We start from the raw sequence: 17,969 nt of genomic DNA, 5'->3' as shown, positions 1-17,969 counted from the left end.
GGCTATCAGCGCAGACCCCAGAGACGGGCATGAGACGCTAAGGCCACTGCTGCCGCCACCAAGAAGCCTGTGTGCAAGCACAGGTCACTCTCCACACCTCCCTTCCCAGGAGCCTGGGCAGCCCGCCACTGCCAGGGTCCCGTGATCCAGGGACAACTTCCCCAGGATAACACACGGCGCCTCAGGCTGGTGCAATGTCACGCAGCCTCTGCAGCCGCAGGGTCGCCCCACATCCGTACCCCTCCCTTCCCCCGGCCTGAGTGAGCCAGAGCCCTTGAATCAGCAGCTCCTTTAACCCCATCCTGTCTGAGCGAAGAATAGATGCCCTCAGGAGACCTACACGCAGAGACGGGGCCACATCCAACGCTGAACCCCGGGAGCTGTGCGAACAGAGAAGAGAAAGGGAAATCTCTCCCAGCAGCCTCAGGAGCAGCGGATTAAATCTCCACAGTCAGCTTGATGTACCCTGCATCTGTGGAATACCTGAATAGACGACGAATCTTCCCAAATTGAGGAGGTGGACTTTGGGAGCAAGATATATTATTTTTTCCCCTTTTCCTCTTTCTGTGAGTGTGTATATGTATGTTTCTGTGTGAGATTTTGTCTGTATAGCTTTGCTTTCACCATTTGTCCTAGGGTTCTGTCCATACATTTTTTTTAACTTTAAAAAATTTTTCTCTTAATATTTATTTTTTATTTTAATAACTTTATTTTATTTTATCTTTATTTTATTTTATCCTCTTTCTTTCTATTTTTTTTCCCTTTCATTCTGAGCTGTATGGAGGGCAGTCTCTTGGTGCTCCAGCCAGGCATCAGGGCTGTGCCACTGAGGTGGGAGAGACAATTTCAGGACACTGGTCCACAAGAGACCTCCCAGTTCCACGTAATATCAGACACCGAATATATCTCAGAGATCTCCATCTCAACACCAAGACCCAGCTTCACTCAACGACCAGCAAGCTACAGTGCTGGACACCCTATGCCAAAGAACTAGCAAGACAGGAACACAGCCTCACTCATTAGCAGAGAGTCTGCCTAAAATCATAATAAGGCTACAGACACCCCAAAACACACCACCAGACGTGGACCTGCCCACCAGAAGGATAAGATCCAGCCTCATCCACCAGAACACAGGCACTAGTCCCCTCTACCAGGAAACCTACACAACCCACTGAACCAACCTTAGACACTGGGGACAGACACCAAAAACAACAGGAACTGGGGCTTCCCTGGTGGCGCAGTGGTTGAGAATCCGCCTGCCGATGCAGGGGACACGGGTTCGTGCCCTGGGCTGGGAGGATCCCATGTGCCGCGGAGAGGCTGGGCCTGTAAGCCATGGCTGCTGGGCCTGCATGTCCGGAGCCTGTGCTCCGCAATGGGAGAGGCCACAACAGTGAGAGGCCCGCGTACTGAAAAAAAAAAACAAAAACAGGAACTACAAAGCAGCAGGCTGCGAAAAGGAAACCCCAAACACAGTAAGATAAGCAAAATGAAAAGACAGAAAAACACACAGCAGCTGAAGGAGCAAGGTAAAAACCCATCAGACCAAACAAATGAAGAAGAAATAGGCAGTCTACCTGAAAAAGAATTCAGAATAATGATAGTAAAGATGACCCAAAATCTTGGAAATAGAATAGAGAAAATGCAAGAAACATTTAACAAGGACCTAGAAGAACTAAAGAGGAAACAAGCAATGATGAACAACACAATAAATGAAATTAAAAATACTCTAGAAGGGATCGATAGCAGAATAACTGAGGCAGAAGAACGGATAAGTGACCTGGAAGATAAAATAGTGGAAATAACTACTGCAGAGCAGAATAAAGAAAAATGAATGAAAAGAACTGAGGACAGTCTCAGAGACCTCTGGGACAACATAAAATGCACCAACATTCAAATTATGGGGGTCCCAGAAGAAGAAGAGAAAAAGAAAGGGACTGAGAAAATATTTGAAGAGATTATACTTTAAAACTTCCCTAATATGGGAAAGGAAATAGTTTATCAAGTCCAGGAAGCACAGAGAGTCCCATACAGGATAAACCCAAGGAGAGACATGCCAAGACACATATTAATCAAACTGTCAAAAATTTAATACAAGGAACAAATATTAAAAGCAGCAGGGAAAAACAAAAATAACACATAAGGGAATCCCCATAAGGTTAACAGCTGATCTTTCAGGAGAAACTCTGCAAGCCAGAAGGGAGTGGCAGGACATATTTAAAATGATGAAGGAGAAAAACCTACAACCAAGATTACTCTACCCAGCAAGGATCTCATTCAGATTTGATGGAGAAATTGAAACCTTTACAGACAAGCAAAAGCTGAGAGAGTTCAGCACCACCAAACCAGCTTTACAACAAATGCTAAAGAAACTTCTCTAGGCAAGAAACACAACAGAAGGAAATGACCTACAATAACAAACCCAAAACAATTAAGAAAATGGGAATAGGAACATACATCTTGCTAATTACCTTAAATGTAAATGGATTATATGCTCCAACCAAAAGACCTAGACTGGCTGAATGGATACAAAAACAAGACCCATATATATGCTGTCTACAAGAGACCCACTTCAGACCTAGGGACACATACAGACTGAAAGTGAGGGGATGGAAAAAGATATTCCATGCAAATGGAAATCACAAGAAAGCTAGAGTAGCAATTCTCATATCAGACAAAATAGACTTTAAAATAAAGACTATTACAAGAGACAAAGAAGGACACTACATAATGATCAAGGGATCGATCCAAGAAGAAGATATAACAATTGTAAATATTTGTGCACCCAACATATGAGCACCTCAATACATAAGGCAAATGCTAACGGCCATAAAATGGGAAATGGACAGTTACACAATCATAGTAGGGGACTTTAACACCCCTCTTTCACCAATGGACAGATCATCCAAAATGAAAATAAATTAGGAAACACAAGCTTTAAAAGATACATTAAACAAGATGGACTTAATTGATATTTATAGGACATCCACCCAAAAACAACAGAATACACATTTTTCTCAAGTGCTCATGGAACATTTTCCAGGATAGATCATATCCTGGGTCACAAATCTAACCTTGGTAAATTTAAGAAAATTGAAATCATATCAAATATCTTTTCTGACCGCAACACTATGAGACTAGACATCAATTACAGAAAAATATCTGTAAAAAATACAAACACATGGAGGCGAAACAATACACTACTTAATAATGAAGTGATCACTGAAGAAATCAAAGAGGAAATCAAAAAATACCTAGAAACAAATGACAATAGAGACACAACAACCCAAAACCTATGGGATGCAGCAAAAGGAGTTCTAAGAGGGAGGTTTATAGCAATACAATCCGACCTTAAGAAACAAGAAACATCTCAAATAAACAACCTAATCTTGCACCTAAAGCAATTAGAGAAAGAAGAACAAAAAAACCCCAAAGTTAGCAGAAGGAAAGAAATCATAAAGATCAGATCAGAAATAAATGGAAAAGAAATGAAGGAAATGATAGCAATTATCAATAAAGCTAAAAGCAGATTCTTTGAGAAGATAAACAGAATTGATAAACCATTAGCCAGACTCATAAAGAAAAAAAGGGAGAAGACTCAAATCAATAGAATTAGAAGTGAAAAAGGAGAAGTAACAACTGACACTGCAGAAATACAAAGGATCATAAGTGATTACTACAAGCAACTGTATGCCAATAAAATGGACAACCTGGAAGAAATGGACAAATTCTTAGAAATGCAAAACCTTCCAAGACTGAACCAGGAAGAAATATAAAATGTGAACAGATGAATCACAAGCACTGAAATTGAAACTGTGGTTAAATATCTTCCAACAAACAAAAGCCCAGGACCAGATGGCTTCACAGGCGAATTCTATCAAACACTTAGAGAAGAGCTAACACCTATCCTTCTCAAACTCTTCCAAAATATAGCAGAGGGAGGAACACTGCCAAACTCATTCTACGAGGCCACCATCACCTTGATACCAAAACCAGACAAAGACGTCACAAAGAAAGAAAACTACAGGCCAATATCACTGATGAACATAGATGCAAAAATCCTCAACAAAATACTAGCAAACAGAATCCAACAGCACATTAAAAGGATCATACACCATGATCAAGTGGGGTTTATTCCAGGAATGCAAGGATTCTTCAATATATGCAAATCAGTCAACATGATACACCATATTAACAAACGGAAGGAGAAAAAATATATGATCGTCTCAATAGATGAGGAGAAAGCTTTTGACAAAATTCAACACCCATTTATGATAAAAACCCTGCAGAAAGTAGGTATAGAGGGAACTTCCCTCAACATAATAAAGGCCATATATGACAAACCCACAGCCAACATCATCCTCAATGGTGAAAAACTGAAACCATTTCCACTAAGATCAGGAACAAGGCAAGGTTGCCCACTCTCACCACTCTTATTCAACATAGTTTTGGAAGTTTTAGCCAGATCAGAGAAGAAAAAGAAATAAAAGGAATCCAAATCAGAAAAGAAGAAGTAAAGCTGTCACTGTTTGCAGATGACATGATACTATACATAGAGAATCCTAAAGATGCTGCCAGAAAACTACTAGAGCTAATCAATGAATTTGGTAAAGCAGCAGGATACAAAATTAATGCACAGAAATCTCTGGCATTCTTATATGCTAGTGATGAAAAATCTGAAATTGAAATTAAGTAAACACTCCCATTTACCATTGCAACAAAAAGAATAAAATATCTAGGAATAAACCTACCTAAGGAGACAAAAGACCTGTATGCAGAAAATTATAAGACACCGATGAAAGAAATTAAAGATGATACAAATAGATGGAGTGATATACCATGTTCTTGGATTGGAAGAATTAACATTGTGAAAATGACTACTACCCAAAGCAATCTACAGATTCAGTGCAATCCCTATCAAATTACCACTGGCATTTTTCACAGAACTAGAACAAAAAATTTCACAATTTGTATGGAAACACAAAAGACCCCGAATAGCCAAAGCAATCTTGAGAATGAAAAATGGAGGTGGAAGGGGCTTCCCTGGTGGCGCAGTGGTTGAGAGCCCGCCTGCCGATGCAGGGGACGTGGGTTCATGCCCCGGTCTGGGAGGATCCCATTTGCCGTGGAGCGGCTGGGCCCGTGAGCTGTGGCCACTGAGCCTGTGCATCCGGAGCCTGTGCTCCACAACGGGAGAGGCCACAGCAGTGAGAGGCCCGTGTACCACACACAAAAAAAAAAAAAAAAAAAAAAATGGTGCTGGAGGAAACAGGCTCCCTGACTTCAGACTATACTACAAAGCTATAGTAATCAAGACAGTATGATACTGGCACAAAAACAGAAATATAGATCAATGGAACAGGATAGAAACCCCAGAGATAAACCCACGCACATATGGTCACCTTATCTTTGGTAAAGGAGGCAAGAATGTACAGTGGAGAAATGACAGCCTTTTCAATAAGTGGTGCTGGGAAAACTGGACAGGTACATGTAAAAGTATGAAATTAGAACACTCCCTAACACCATACACAAAAATAAACTCAAAATGGGTTAAAGACCTACATGTAAGGCCAGACACTATGAAACTCTTAGAGGAAAACAAAGGCAGAATACTCTATGCCATACATCACAGCAAGATCCTTTTTTTTTTTTTTTTGTGGTACGTGGGCCTCTCACTGTTGTGGCCTCTCCCATTGCGGAGCACAGGCTCTGGACGTGCAGGTTCAGCGGCCATGGCTCACGGGCCCAGACGCTCGGCGGCATGTGGGATCTTCCCGGACCGGGGCACGAACCCGTGTCCCCTGCAGCGGCAGGCTGACTCTCAACCACTGCGCCACCAGGGAAGCCCGCAAGATCCTTTTTGACCCACCTCCTAGAGAAATGAAATAAAAACAAAAATAAACAAATGGGACCTAATGAAACTTAAAAGCTTTTGCACAACAAAGGAAACCATAAACAAGACCAAAAGACAATGCTCAGAATGGGCGAAAATATTTGCAAATGAAGCAGCTGACAAAGGATTAATCTCTAAAATTTACAGGCAGCTCATGCAGCTCAATAACAAAAAGCAAACAACCCAATCCAAGAATGGGCAGAAGACCTAAATAGACATTTCTCCAAAGAAGATATACAGATTGCTAGCACACAAATGAAAGAATGCTCAACATCATTAATCATTAGAGAAATGCAAATCAAAACTACAATGAGATATCATTTCACACCGGTCAGAATGGCCATCGTCAAAAAATCTAGAAATAATAAATGCTGGAGAGGGTGTGGAGAAAAGGGAACACTCTTGCACTGTTGGTGGGAATGTAAATTGATACAGCCACTATGGAGGTTCCTTGAAAAATGACATATAAAACTACCATATGATCCAGCAGTCCCACTATTGGGCATATACCCTGAGAAAACTGTAATTCAAAAAGAGTCACATACTAAAATGTTCATTGCAGCTCTATTTACAATAGCCAGGACATGGAAGCAACCTAAGTGTCCATCAACAGATGAATGGATAAAGAAAAAGTGGCACATATATGCAATGGAATATTATTCAGCCATAAAAAGAAATGAAATTGAGTTATTTTTAGTGAGGTGGATGGATCTAGAGTCTGTCATACAGAGTCAAGTAAGAAAGAGAAAAACAAATATCCTATGCTAACACATATATATGGAATCTAAGGGGAAAAAAAAGATCATGAAGAACCTAGGTGTAAGATGGGAATAAAGACACAGACCTGCTAGAGCATGGACTTGAGGATATGGGGAGGTGGCAGGGTAAGCTGTGACAAAGTGAGAGAGTGGCATGTACATATATACACTACAAAACGTAAAATAGATAGCTAGTGGGAAGTAGCTGCATAGCATAGGGAGATCAGCTAGGTGGTTTGTGACCACCTAGAGGGGTGGCATCAGGAGGGTGGGAGGGAGGGAGACGCAAGAGAGAAGTGATATGGGAAGATATGTATATGTATAACTGATTCACTTTGTTATAAAGCAGAAACTAATACACCATTGTAAAGCAATTATAGTCCAAGATGTTAAAAAAAAAAAAAGTAAATAGGGACTTCCCTGGTGGTCCAGTGGTTAAGAGTCTACCTTCCACTGCGAGGGACATGGGTTCGATCCCCAGTTGGGGAATTGGGATCCCATGTGCTGCAGGGCTACTAAGCCCATGCACTCTAGAGCCAGTGTGCCACAACTAGAGAGCCCGTGCACCACAATGAAGAGCCCGTGTGCTGCAACTAAGACCCAACACAGCCAAATAAATAAGTAAATAAATAGTTTAAAAAGTAAATAAAATTTTAATTTCTCAGTATCACTAACCACATATTAATTGTTTAGTTCCAATATATGGCTAGTGGGAATGTATCAGACAGTGAGATTTAGAACATTTCTGTGAACACCAGGTTCTATTGGATAGCACAATCTAGAAGGATCTTGAGATCTCACCAGCCCACCTCACTGAACCATCATAGAGAGTCAAAGACCACCTTGGAATAGATTCATTGAAATATCTGACCATATCAGAGATATATTAACAGATGAGCAATTGTGCTAACTAGACCAGGATATATTTTATTTGCACCATTTAAATTGTTCTTGCTTGCTTGCTCTTTGCCTTCCGACTTCTCTTTATTCGTCTCCCTTTCTTTGCCAAACCCATGTTGGTGAATTCATTCAAGTTATTTGGGCATATGCTCTAAGTCTTCCGTAATAGTATTTGCCCTGCCAACTCCACAGGGTTGCTATGGGCAAAATCATGTAATTTTAGTGGGGGGGTGGGGGAGTGGGGTAGGATTTCACGTCTATGGCTGGTCTGGAAAGAGCCCTGAGATGAGATGATTCTATGATGTTAGCCAGTTGATTTTGAGAAATCACTCCAACCTTCTGGATTCCAGTTTACTTACCAGTCAATTGAATGGGTTGAATGAGATCACTTCTAAGTTTTCTTACATTATCAACATTCAAAAATTCTGTTATTCCATATGGAATCCCAAAGATTTTATTTATTATCTCTTCAAGGGAGCTGAGAATAGAGTTCTCATGCTGGTGGGCAATGGTCAGGGAGGTGAGATGAGAATAATCTAGAATGAACCTTTATTCAAGATTTGATGTGCTGTAGCCCACTTTACTGGTGGCAAAGTATAGGATGAGAAAAGCAAACTGAGAAGCTTAAACTACAATCTCTTTCTCATATTACCCGATGGTCATATTTTTCTTGCACTGTAGTTAATGTTTAAATGTTCAGAAACAACTTGCAAATAACTAAAGTTTTAAATCTGCACTTTCTCTTTGGGTGGCCCAGCTTCATGCTTGGCAACTCATTCCTTGCAATTGGAACACTGTCTACCGATTAAATTGTTGTTCCAAATTAGTGTTCTTTAAAACAATTCAAATGCATATTTCAAAGTTACCCCTTGAGGTCGGCCACCTAGGCCATCCCAGTGAAGGACTATTGAGCAAAGGGCTTTCTAGTCAGGAATTCAAACACACACAGTGTCAGCCTGTCTCTGTTGAATCTCCTGTTCCCACAGTTTCTATTACCAAATTAAAATGTTAGGTCATACTTCTTGAGAAGCAAGGGTACTCTAGGTGAGAGAGTATTAAGCCTTGCAGATTTTGTAACTTCATGTCATTTCTAGAACTTTCTGTTAGGAAAATGGATGTTCCTCATTGTCAATAGGGAATTGTGTTATGAAAACCATAGCATTAATTGTCATTAACATTCATTAAGCATTTTCTATGTGTTTAGCACTTTATTGACATTCCCATTTTACAGATGTGGAAATGGAGGCACAGAGAGGTTTAGCAACTTGCCTTGCCTTATAGCTCCTGCTTAATCAAGGGCATAATAATGTTGAGAGGATTTGAAACTTAGAGTTTTCACAACCATCTCGCTACCACATGAAGATGCAAAATGATCGTGGCACACAGAAGGGAAAGATAAAGGAAGCCGAGAAAAATCCTGTCCTGATGACAACAATTGAGCCCTAAAGTCAGTTGTGCCCAAGCCAGTTCTAGCCCTGCACTTTGAAGTTTTGAGGGTTCAGTCAGAGCTTTTGGGGGTCAGTTTTTCTTTCATTTACATCCTCAAGAATTCTACTTGATATATATTTGTTTAATATAAATTTTAAAAAAATTTTATTAATACTATTGTGTTTTGGAATGTAATTGATCTACAACTCTGAGGTCCAGGTGCACAACATAGAAACGTTTGATATTTCTATATATTATAAAATGATCATCACCATAAGTCAAGTAATCAACTGTCACTATACAAAGTTATTTCAATGTTATTGACTATATTCCCCATGCCGTACATTGCATCCTGTGACTCATGTATTTTGTAACTGGAAGTTTGTACCTCTTCATCTCCCTCACCTATTTCACTCATCCCCCAACCTATTCCCCTCTGGCAACCACCTATTTGTTCTCTGTATCTATGAGAATGCTTCTGTTTTTTTTTTTTTATGTTTGTTCATTTGTTTTTTAGGTTCCACATACAAGTGAAATCATATGATATTTGTCTTTCTCTGTTTGACTTAATTCACTTAGTATAATACCCTGTAGGTCCATCCATGTTGTTGTAAATGGAAAGATTTCATTCTTTTTTATGGCTGAGTAATATGCCATTGTGTATATATACCACATCTTCTTTATCCATTCATCTATCAATGAATACTTAGGTTGTTTTCATATCTTGGTGTTTGCAAATAATGCTGCAATGACCATAGGGATGCATATATCTTTTTGAATTATTGTTTTTGTTTTCTTTGGGAAAATACCCATAGTGGAATTGCTGGATCATATGGTAGTTCTATTTTTCAGTATTTAAGGAACCTCCATGCTGTTTTCCATAGTAGCTGTACCAATTTACATTCCCACCAACAGTGCACAAGGGTTCCCTTTTCTCCACATCTTCATCAACACTTATTCTCTCTTGTCTTTTTATATGATAGCCATTCTGACAGGTGTAAAGAGATATTGCAGTTTTAATTTGCATTTCCCTGATGATTAGTGATGTCGATCATCTATTCATGTGTCTGTTGGCCATCTACATGTCTTCTCTGGAAAAATACCTGTTCAGGTCCTCTGCCCATTTTGTTGTTGTTGTTGTGGTGGTGGTGGTGGTGGTATGCGGGCCTCTCACTGTTGTGGCCTCTCCCATTGCGGAGCACAGGCTCCGGATGCACAGGCTCAGTGGCCATGGCTCACGGGCCCAGCCGCTCCATGGCATGTGGAGTCTTCCTGGACCGGGGCACGAACCCATGTCTCCTGCATTGGCAGGTGGACTCTCAACCACTGCGCCACCAGGGAAGCCCTCTGCCCATTTTAAAATCAGGTTTTCTTCTTTTTTGTTTATTTGATGTTGAGTTGTATGAGTTCTTTTTATATTTTGGATATCAACCCCTTATCATACCTATTGTTCTCCCATTCAGTAGGCTGTCTTTTTGTTTTGCTGATAGTTTCCTTCACTGCAAAAGCTTTTTAGTTTGATGTGATCCCATTTATTTTTGCTTTTGTTTCCCTTGCCTAAGGATGCATATCCAAAAAATATTGCTAAGACCAGTCAGTGTCACAGAATATATTGCCTATGTTTTCTTCTAGGAGTCTTATGGTTTCAGGTCTTATATTTAAATCTTTAATTCATTTTGAGTTTATTTTTATATATGGGGTAAGAAAGCAGTCCTTGATTCTTTTGCATGTAGCTGTCTGGTTTTCCAAGCATCATTTATTGACAAGGTTACCTGTTCCCCATGGTATGTTTTTGCCTCCTTTATCGTAGATTAATTGACCATGTAAAAGTGGGTTTATTTCTGGGCTCCCTATTCTGGTCCATTAATCTATGTGTCTGTTTTTGTGCTAGTACCATCATGTTTTGATTACTGAAGTTTTGTAGTATAGTTTAAAATCAAGGCGTGTGATACCTCCAGCCTTGTTCTTCTTTCTCAAGATTGTTTTGGCTACTTGGGATCTTTTGTGTTTCCATACAAATTTTAGAATTATTTTTTCTAGTTCTTTTTTGTTCCTTTCTTTTTTTGCTCTCTTCCCTTGTGATTTGGTGATAATCTTTAGTGTTTTGTTTGGATTCCTTTCTCTTTTTCTGTGTGTGTTTCTATTATACACACACACATACATATATATGTGAATGATTATTTTAAGTTGGTCATCTCTTAAGTTTGAATGCATTCTAACAACCCTCCATTTGTACTACCCCACACCCCATCTACTGTTTTTGACAACACATTTTACATCTTTTTTGTGTATCCCTTAACTATTTAATGTGGGTATAGATGATTTTACTGCTTTTGCCTTTTAACCTAACTACTAGCTTTATAAGTGATTGATCTACTACCTTTACTATATATGTGCCTTTACCAATGAGATTTTCCTGTCATAATTTTCTTTTTCTTTCTTTCTTTCTTTTTTTTTTTTTTTTTGCTGTACACGGGCCTCTCACTGTTGTGGCCTCTCCCATTGCAGAGCACAGGCTCCAGATGCACAGGCTCAGCAGCCATGGCTCACAGGCCTAGCCACTCCACAGCATGTGGGATCTTCCTGGACTGGGGCACGAACCTGTGTCCCCTGCATCAGCAGGCAGACTCTCAACCACTGCGCCACCAGGGAAGCCCCATATTTTTCATCATCTCTTTTTTTTTCCACTTAGAGAAGTCCCTTTTAACATTTCTTGTAAAGCTGGTTTAGTGGTGCCAAACTCTTAGCTTTTGCCTGTCTGTAAAGCTCTTTATCTCTTCTTCAAATCTGAATGATAACCTTGCTGGATAGAGTATTCTTGGTTGTGGGTTTTTCCTTTCATCACTTTAAATATATCATGCCACTCCCTCTGGCTTGCAAAGTTTCTGCTGAAAAGCCAGCAGAGAGTCTTATGGGAGTTCCTTTGTCCATAATTAGTTGCTTTTCCCTTGCTACTTTTAAGATTGTCTCTTTGTCTTTAATTTTTGCCATTTTAATTACAGTGTGTCTTGGTGTGAATCTCTTTAGGTTTGTCTTGTTTGGGACTCTGTGTTTCTTGGACTTGGATGTCTGTTTCCTTTACCAAGTTAGGGAAGTTTTCAGCTATTATATCTTCACATAGCTTCCCTACCCACTCCCCCTCTTCTCTATCTGGGACCCTTTTAATGTGAATATTAGTATACTTGATGTTGTCCCAGAGGTCTCTTAAACTATCCACATTTTAAAAATTATTATTTTTTCTGTTCTACTTAGGTGGTTTCCACTACTCTGTCTTCGAGTTCCTCTGTATCATCTTATCTGCTGTTGATTCCTTTTAGGGTATTTTTAAAATATCTTAATTATTGTATTCTTCAGCTCTGTTTGGGTCTTCTTTATATTTTCTAAATTTTATATTAAACTTTTTACAGTGTTCATCCATTCTTCTCCTGAGTTCACTGAGCATCTTGATGATCAGTACCTTGAACTCTTTATTAGGTAGAGTGCTTATCTCCAGTTCACTTAGTTCTTCTTCTGGGGTTTTATCTTGCTCTTTCATTTGGAATGTATTCCTCTGTCACCTCATTTTGCCTAATTCTCTGTTTTTATTTATATGTATTAGGCAGGTCAGTTATGTTTCCCCATTTTGGAGGAGTGGTTTTATGTAGGAAACATCTTATGGGGCCCAGCAGCACACTTCCTTCTGGGCACTGGAGCTTTGGGTTGACCAGAAAGTTCATTCGGGTTTTTCTATAACATCTTATGGAAAAACCCGAATGAACTTTTTGGCCAACCCAATATATATACTCTGTGGGTGCCCCCTATGTGGGATGCACGGGCTCTTCTGTTGTGATGGGGCCAACTCCTGTGCTTGTGCTGGTATGTAGGGCTGGCCTCCCAGCCTGACTGGCTGCCAAACTTTGCTTCATGTGGAGGTTGCTAGTGCTGGTGGGCAGGGCTGGGTGCTGGGGCAGCTGGCTGTGAGGCCCAGGTGACCCGGAGCATGTGCCATCTCACTGATGGTTGGGGCTGGGTCTGCATGCAGCTGGCTGCATGGCCAGGGGTGTCCTGGATCTAGTGCCCACTGGCTGGTGGGTGGGTAAGCCCTCAACATTAATAGGCTAGAGGGAAAGCTCCAAAATGGCACTTGCCAGTGCCAGTGTCCTCGTGGTAGAATGAGCTCCAGAAAATGGCAGCTGCCTACTCCTGTGTCCCCAGGAGGAGTCCCAGTTGCCTCCTGCCTCTCCAGGAAGCTCTTCAAGATCAGCAAGTGGATCTGACCCAGGCTTCTTGCAAATTACTGCCTCTGAGCTGGGTCTCAGAGCATGTCCGATTTTGCACAAGCCCTTGAAGGGTGGAGTCTGTTTCCTACTGCCCTCTGGGTCTCCTGAACATAAGCCCCACTGGCCTTCAAAGTCAGATGTTCTGGGGGCTCGTCTTCATGATGCAGAACCCCCAGGTTGGGGAGTGCAGTATGGGGCTTGGACCGCTCATCCTCGGGGAAACCTCTGCAATTGTGATTATCCTCCCATTTATGGGTTGCCTACCCAGGGATGAAGGTCTTGACTATACTGCATCTCCACCCCTCTTACCTGTCTCGTTCTTTATATTTTCAGTTGTGGAAAATCTTGTCTGTTAGTCTTCAGGTTATTCTCATCAATAGTTGCTTTGTAAATATTGGTAATTTTGGTGTGTCCGTGGGAGGAGATGAGCTCAAGGTCTTCCTATTCTGCCACACCTAGACTTGTTTTAATTAATGTTACCAATACAACGATACATAACCTTATCCCAAGGATAAATTTTAATTCAGGAATATGTCGAAAAATAACTCATTTATTTTTTCCAGGGTAAGGCCAATGAAAATCACCTTACTCCCAATATGGCCTCCGAGAGCTGACTGGCTATCAGACTCATCCCCACTTCCTCGTTCTGGAACCTAAGCCTTGAACTGCATTGGAGAAATAATTTAATGTGGCATTTTGCTGAAACATCCTGTAGATATTTTAGGTATTTGCAGAGGGAATTTTTTGACCTTTGAATAATATATGTGCTGAGAAAGGTCTTCGGATGTTTTAACAACATGTTGAACTGAGATAGGCCTGAAGGGGTTTATTTTGGTCTCTGTTGGCTGCTACTCTTTTTCAAATCCTGTTGTTTAGAAGTTTTTAGTCTCTATGAGGACACTTTCAAGATTTTTCTACTGCGACATATTTCATGCTATTCGATTGTCCCTTCATCAAAGGTAGTAGGTTGAATAACCTTACGGAGAGTGGCTCCATTAATACTCTAGGTGCGTTCCTGCTGACCTGCGATAGCCACCTGGACGTCCGGTAGACACCTCCAGCTTAATATGTCCCAAAAGGTGATTACAAGCAAAGAGATCAGTGTAGCCAAAGACATCTTGAGGACTGGATCTCTTCCACAGACGGTTTTTGATTGAGGGGGTAATTATGATCAAATCTACCCCGTCAGCCCTTTAGCAGAGGAGACTGAATGTAATTCTGCTGTCAGTGCAGTATGACAGACCTCAGCTTAGATTGGGGATTAATTAAAAGCACATGCATTTTGGCTATTCTGCCAAAAACACAAGGAGGCAGATTCTCCTAGAATGCAAGATAGTCCCTTGGCTAGAGTTTGGCATCTTTGAAGGACCAGTTAACCTTTTTGTGCAATTAAACTACCAGGAAACGTATTTCTGCCCCAGAGGACCCTTTGTTTCCTAAAAAAAAAAAAAGGAACTTGTATTATGGAAGTTTGTGGGTGAGAATGCTATGATTTGGTCTTGAATTATGTTAAGCTTGATTTTCTTCCAAATTAATAAAAGAGCTTGGACTCTACCCACCTTGCTCACTGCTGAGTTCCTAGAGTCTAGCACAGTGATTACAATCAGCAGGCATCCAATAATTATCTCTTGGATGAATAAATGCACTAAAGTGGTAAGCAAATGCCTCGAGGATATAGAATCCACCGTGCAGAGGAGACTTCCGGAGCCGGGTATCAAAGATTGAGTAGGAGGTCTTGGTCAAAGAAGGAAGGAGGGATGGGGGATAAGGCATTATAGTCAAAGGTTACAGCATGCACAAAGGAATGAAGACATGAATTTCAACCATCTAATAATTCATAGCAGGAATCCATGAGTAAAACCTTGCATAAGGTAATAAATGACAAACCACAATCAAAGTGCAAATAAAACCCCAATTCATAAATGTCCTGCTGTGGACATTGGCCAGAAGTTGGACTTTAGCCACAATGTAAGCACTATATTAGGTCAATTATCTTTGTGAGGTGATGAACCATTTCTACAAGTTGGCACGTTCTTCCCTTCAGGTTGTAATAAGGCTATTGCATAATGTCAACTTATTCTAGAATGTTGCCTGGGGCTGTGCCACCAGGAGTAGTAATGAATCAAGGACTGGTCAGGAAAATACACTAACCTCTGTGTTTGATAGAGTGGGAAGTTCTTCTACAGTTAGTGTCTGGCAAACTGCCATGTTTTTTTGTTTGTTTGTTTTTGTTTTTTTGCGGTACACGGGCCTCTCACCGTTGTGGCCCCTCCCGCCGCGGAGCACAGGCCCCGGACGCACCGGCTCAGCGGCCACGGCTCACGGGCCCAGCCGCTCCGCGGCACGCGGGACCCTCCCAGACCGGGGCACGAACCCATGACCCCTGAATCGGCAGGCGGACTCCCAACCACTGCACCACCAGGGAAGCCCAAACTGCCATGTTTTTGCCAACAGGGTAGTTCTGAGACTTTGGGTTTGGCTTAAGAAATTTAAGACAATTTTTAGAAATCTTAAAAAACATTTATCACCTTTTCAGAGAGTTAGTATATGCATACAAACCGTCCTTAAGGAACAAGAATCACCCTTTTCTCTACCCCCGGGATGCTTCACAAAAGAGAACGGGGACACAGTCATTTGCAAAGGTCAGTCTGCTGGGTTCATTAGATTATATACCCTACTTATGCAAGGATGGGGGTGTCTGCAATCTTTCTAACCAACCACATATCATGAGTAGTACTCATTTACCAGTGGGAAAAAAGTGTTAACATCCCTTATGCTAATTAACAAACCATCTGGTGCAGATTAAGAAAGCTGTTCTTGAAGTGCTTGCCTATTATTTCCAATTTGGTACCTTCGAAGGCTAACCAATCATCCTGGAATATAAATTTCTTATTAGGCACTGCAGATGTTAACTAACCACACCCACATGCTGAACTATTCTAACATAATTACAGAGAAAATTGTGTCTTAATTCCTGATTTTTTCCTAATGGTCCCATCTATGCCTCCTGACAATGAATCATGGAATCACCAAGGCAGATGAATGAACTGGCTTATATTGGCCATGTTTCCTTTCTTTTTTGTGTCAAATGATGCAGTTCTCAAACATCTTGGAGTAGCTAGGTTTTCAGCAAATCTAACCTTTATCCTATCTGTCCCATTTTCTGTCTTTCCCCAAAATAAAGAAAAAAATTATTTGTGACCCCAATACAATAACTTTTTTGTATTCAGTAGAAAGAATGGTGAACTGAATTTTAAATTAAACTGAAGTTGTAAATTTGCTTATTTTTATCTTTGCATTATCTGACTGCCTGATTATCCTTTATCTTGGTGGACCTTAGGTTTGAGTTACGTTACATCTAATTTATTACTAGTGATAATTAAATATTGAAGATTGTAAAAAATTTTATGATATAGGGTTTGATCATATTGTACTCCTATAGGTGTTCTGAGGACAGTAAAGTTGGAGTTAACAGCTATGGTGCAGGATAATACTCATATATGTGACATGTGTGTCAGCAGAGAAGAAAAAGAGAAGATCTGTACCTTGTTTGGCCTGAGGTGCCAAGGTATGAGATTACCTTAGGTTTGATTCTTGTTCCAGCTATAGGACTAAATGGGGATGGTGGATGGTGCCGTAAGTGACATTCTGGGCAGGTATGCAACCAGGTCTGTGATTTGGGAAGCCCAGCACCTTAGTGCCTTCAACAGGAGCCACTGTGGCACAAAGATCGATGAGACAGGAAGACCCCTATGAGACCAGTCTTCCTCAAAGCAAGTTCTAGACACCTGCTTCATTGTGGGGTTGCAAACTATGCGAAGACCAATATACAGATCAATGGTGCTGGAAGATGTCACACATAAGGATAATAACCCTTCCATGTGTTCCCTGCTCTGTGTTTTCCCCAAAGTTCTCAGGTACACTGCTTCAGAAGACTGGGAGGGTAGGATGGTGCAGTGGAAACAGCACCAGCTTTAGAAGCAAAAAGTAAGGAAGCTCAGCTGTATGACCCTGAGCCCCACAGTATCCTCATATGTTCAATGCATATAATCCATCTCCCTGACAAGGCTTCTATGATGATTAATGAGATACCCCTTGGGAAAAAAATCTTGGTTTTATTTCTAATTGATTGCTGTCATCTAAGGTAGGTGGATAGTAGTTGGAGAACTTTTTGTTTGCTTATCAGGTGGATGGGTGGTGGGTATATGAGTTTGAAAGAGTTAGAACAGAACTAAATTGCTTCCATGCACTTATAAAACACATGGACATTTGAGATATGGGTGAACAAGGCAGACAAAGACACTGATCATGTGAAAGTTACCTTCTAGTGGTGGGAGGCAGAAAATAAGGAAGTAGTCCAAAAGATAAACAATATGTGCATCATGATGAGTGCTAGGGAGAAAAATAAAGGCAGGGAAGGAATTTGAGAATGCCTGGAGTGGAAAGGGTGGTGGAGGGTGTCCATCTAGACAGGATGCTCCGAGAAGGCTTCTCTCTGGGTCAGTGGAGCAAGACATACAAAACCCAGGATTGAAGGGTGTTCTAGGCAGAGGTCTCTGAAGTACAAGGAACTTGCAGCTGGAACGAGCCAACTGTGTTTGGTAGAATTCCCCAAGGAGATCAACTGACCAAGAGTGAGTAGAGTGAGGGGTGCATGGTAGGAGATGAGGGCTGAGAAGTGAGCAGGGCCCAGATCATGTAGAGAGGCTCAGGCAAGGAGTTTGGATTTTA

General features: G+C 41.0%; 1 protein-coding gene across 8 annotated transcripts in view; it reads left to right on the top strand.

Moving 5' to 3' along the window:
• PALM2AKAP2 (PALM2 and AKAP2 fusion) overlaps window positions 1-17,969 on the top strand; it is a 499,465-nt gene that overhangs the window by 73,850 nt on the left and 407,646 nt on the right. The window contains exon 1 of one of the 8 annotated variants that reach the window (XM_067040969.1): window positions 16,764-16,806. The exons of the other annotated variants lie outside the window; for them this stretch is intronic. The gene's annotated coding sequence lies outside the window, so the exon portion shown is untranslated. Of the gene's footprint in view, window positions 1-16,763; window positions 16,807-17,969 lie in introns of those variants that run through there. 8 annotated transcript variants of the gene reach the window in all.

The sequence above is a fragment of the Kogia breviceps genome, chromosome 8 (genome assembly GCF_026419965.1).
Source record: "Kogia breviceps isolate mKogBre1 chromosome 8, mKogBre1 haplotype 1, whole genome shotgun sequence".
Classification (NCBI taxonomy): Eukaryota; Metazoa; Chordata; class Mammalia; order Artiodactyla; family Physeteridae; genus Kogia; species Kogia breviceps.
Note: the sequence above shows the minus strand (reverse complement) of the source record. Positions and strands in the feature narration are given on the sequence as shown.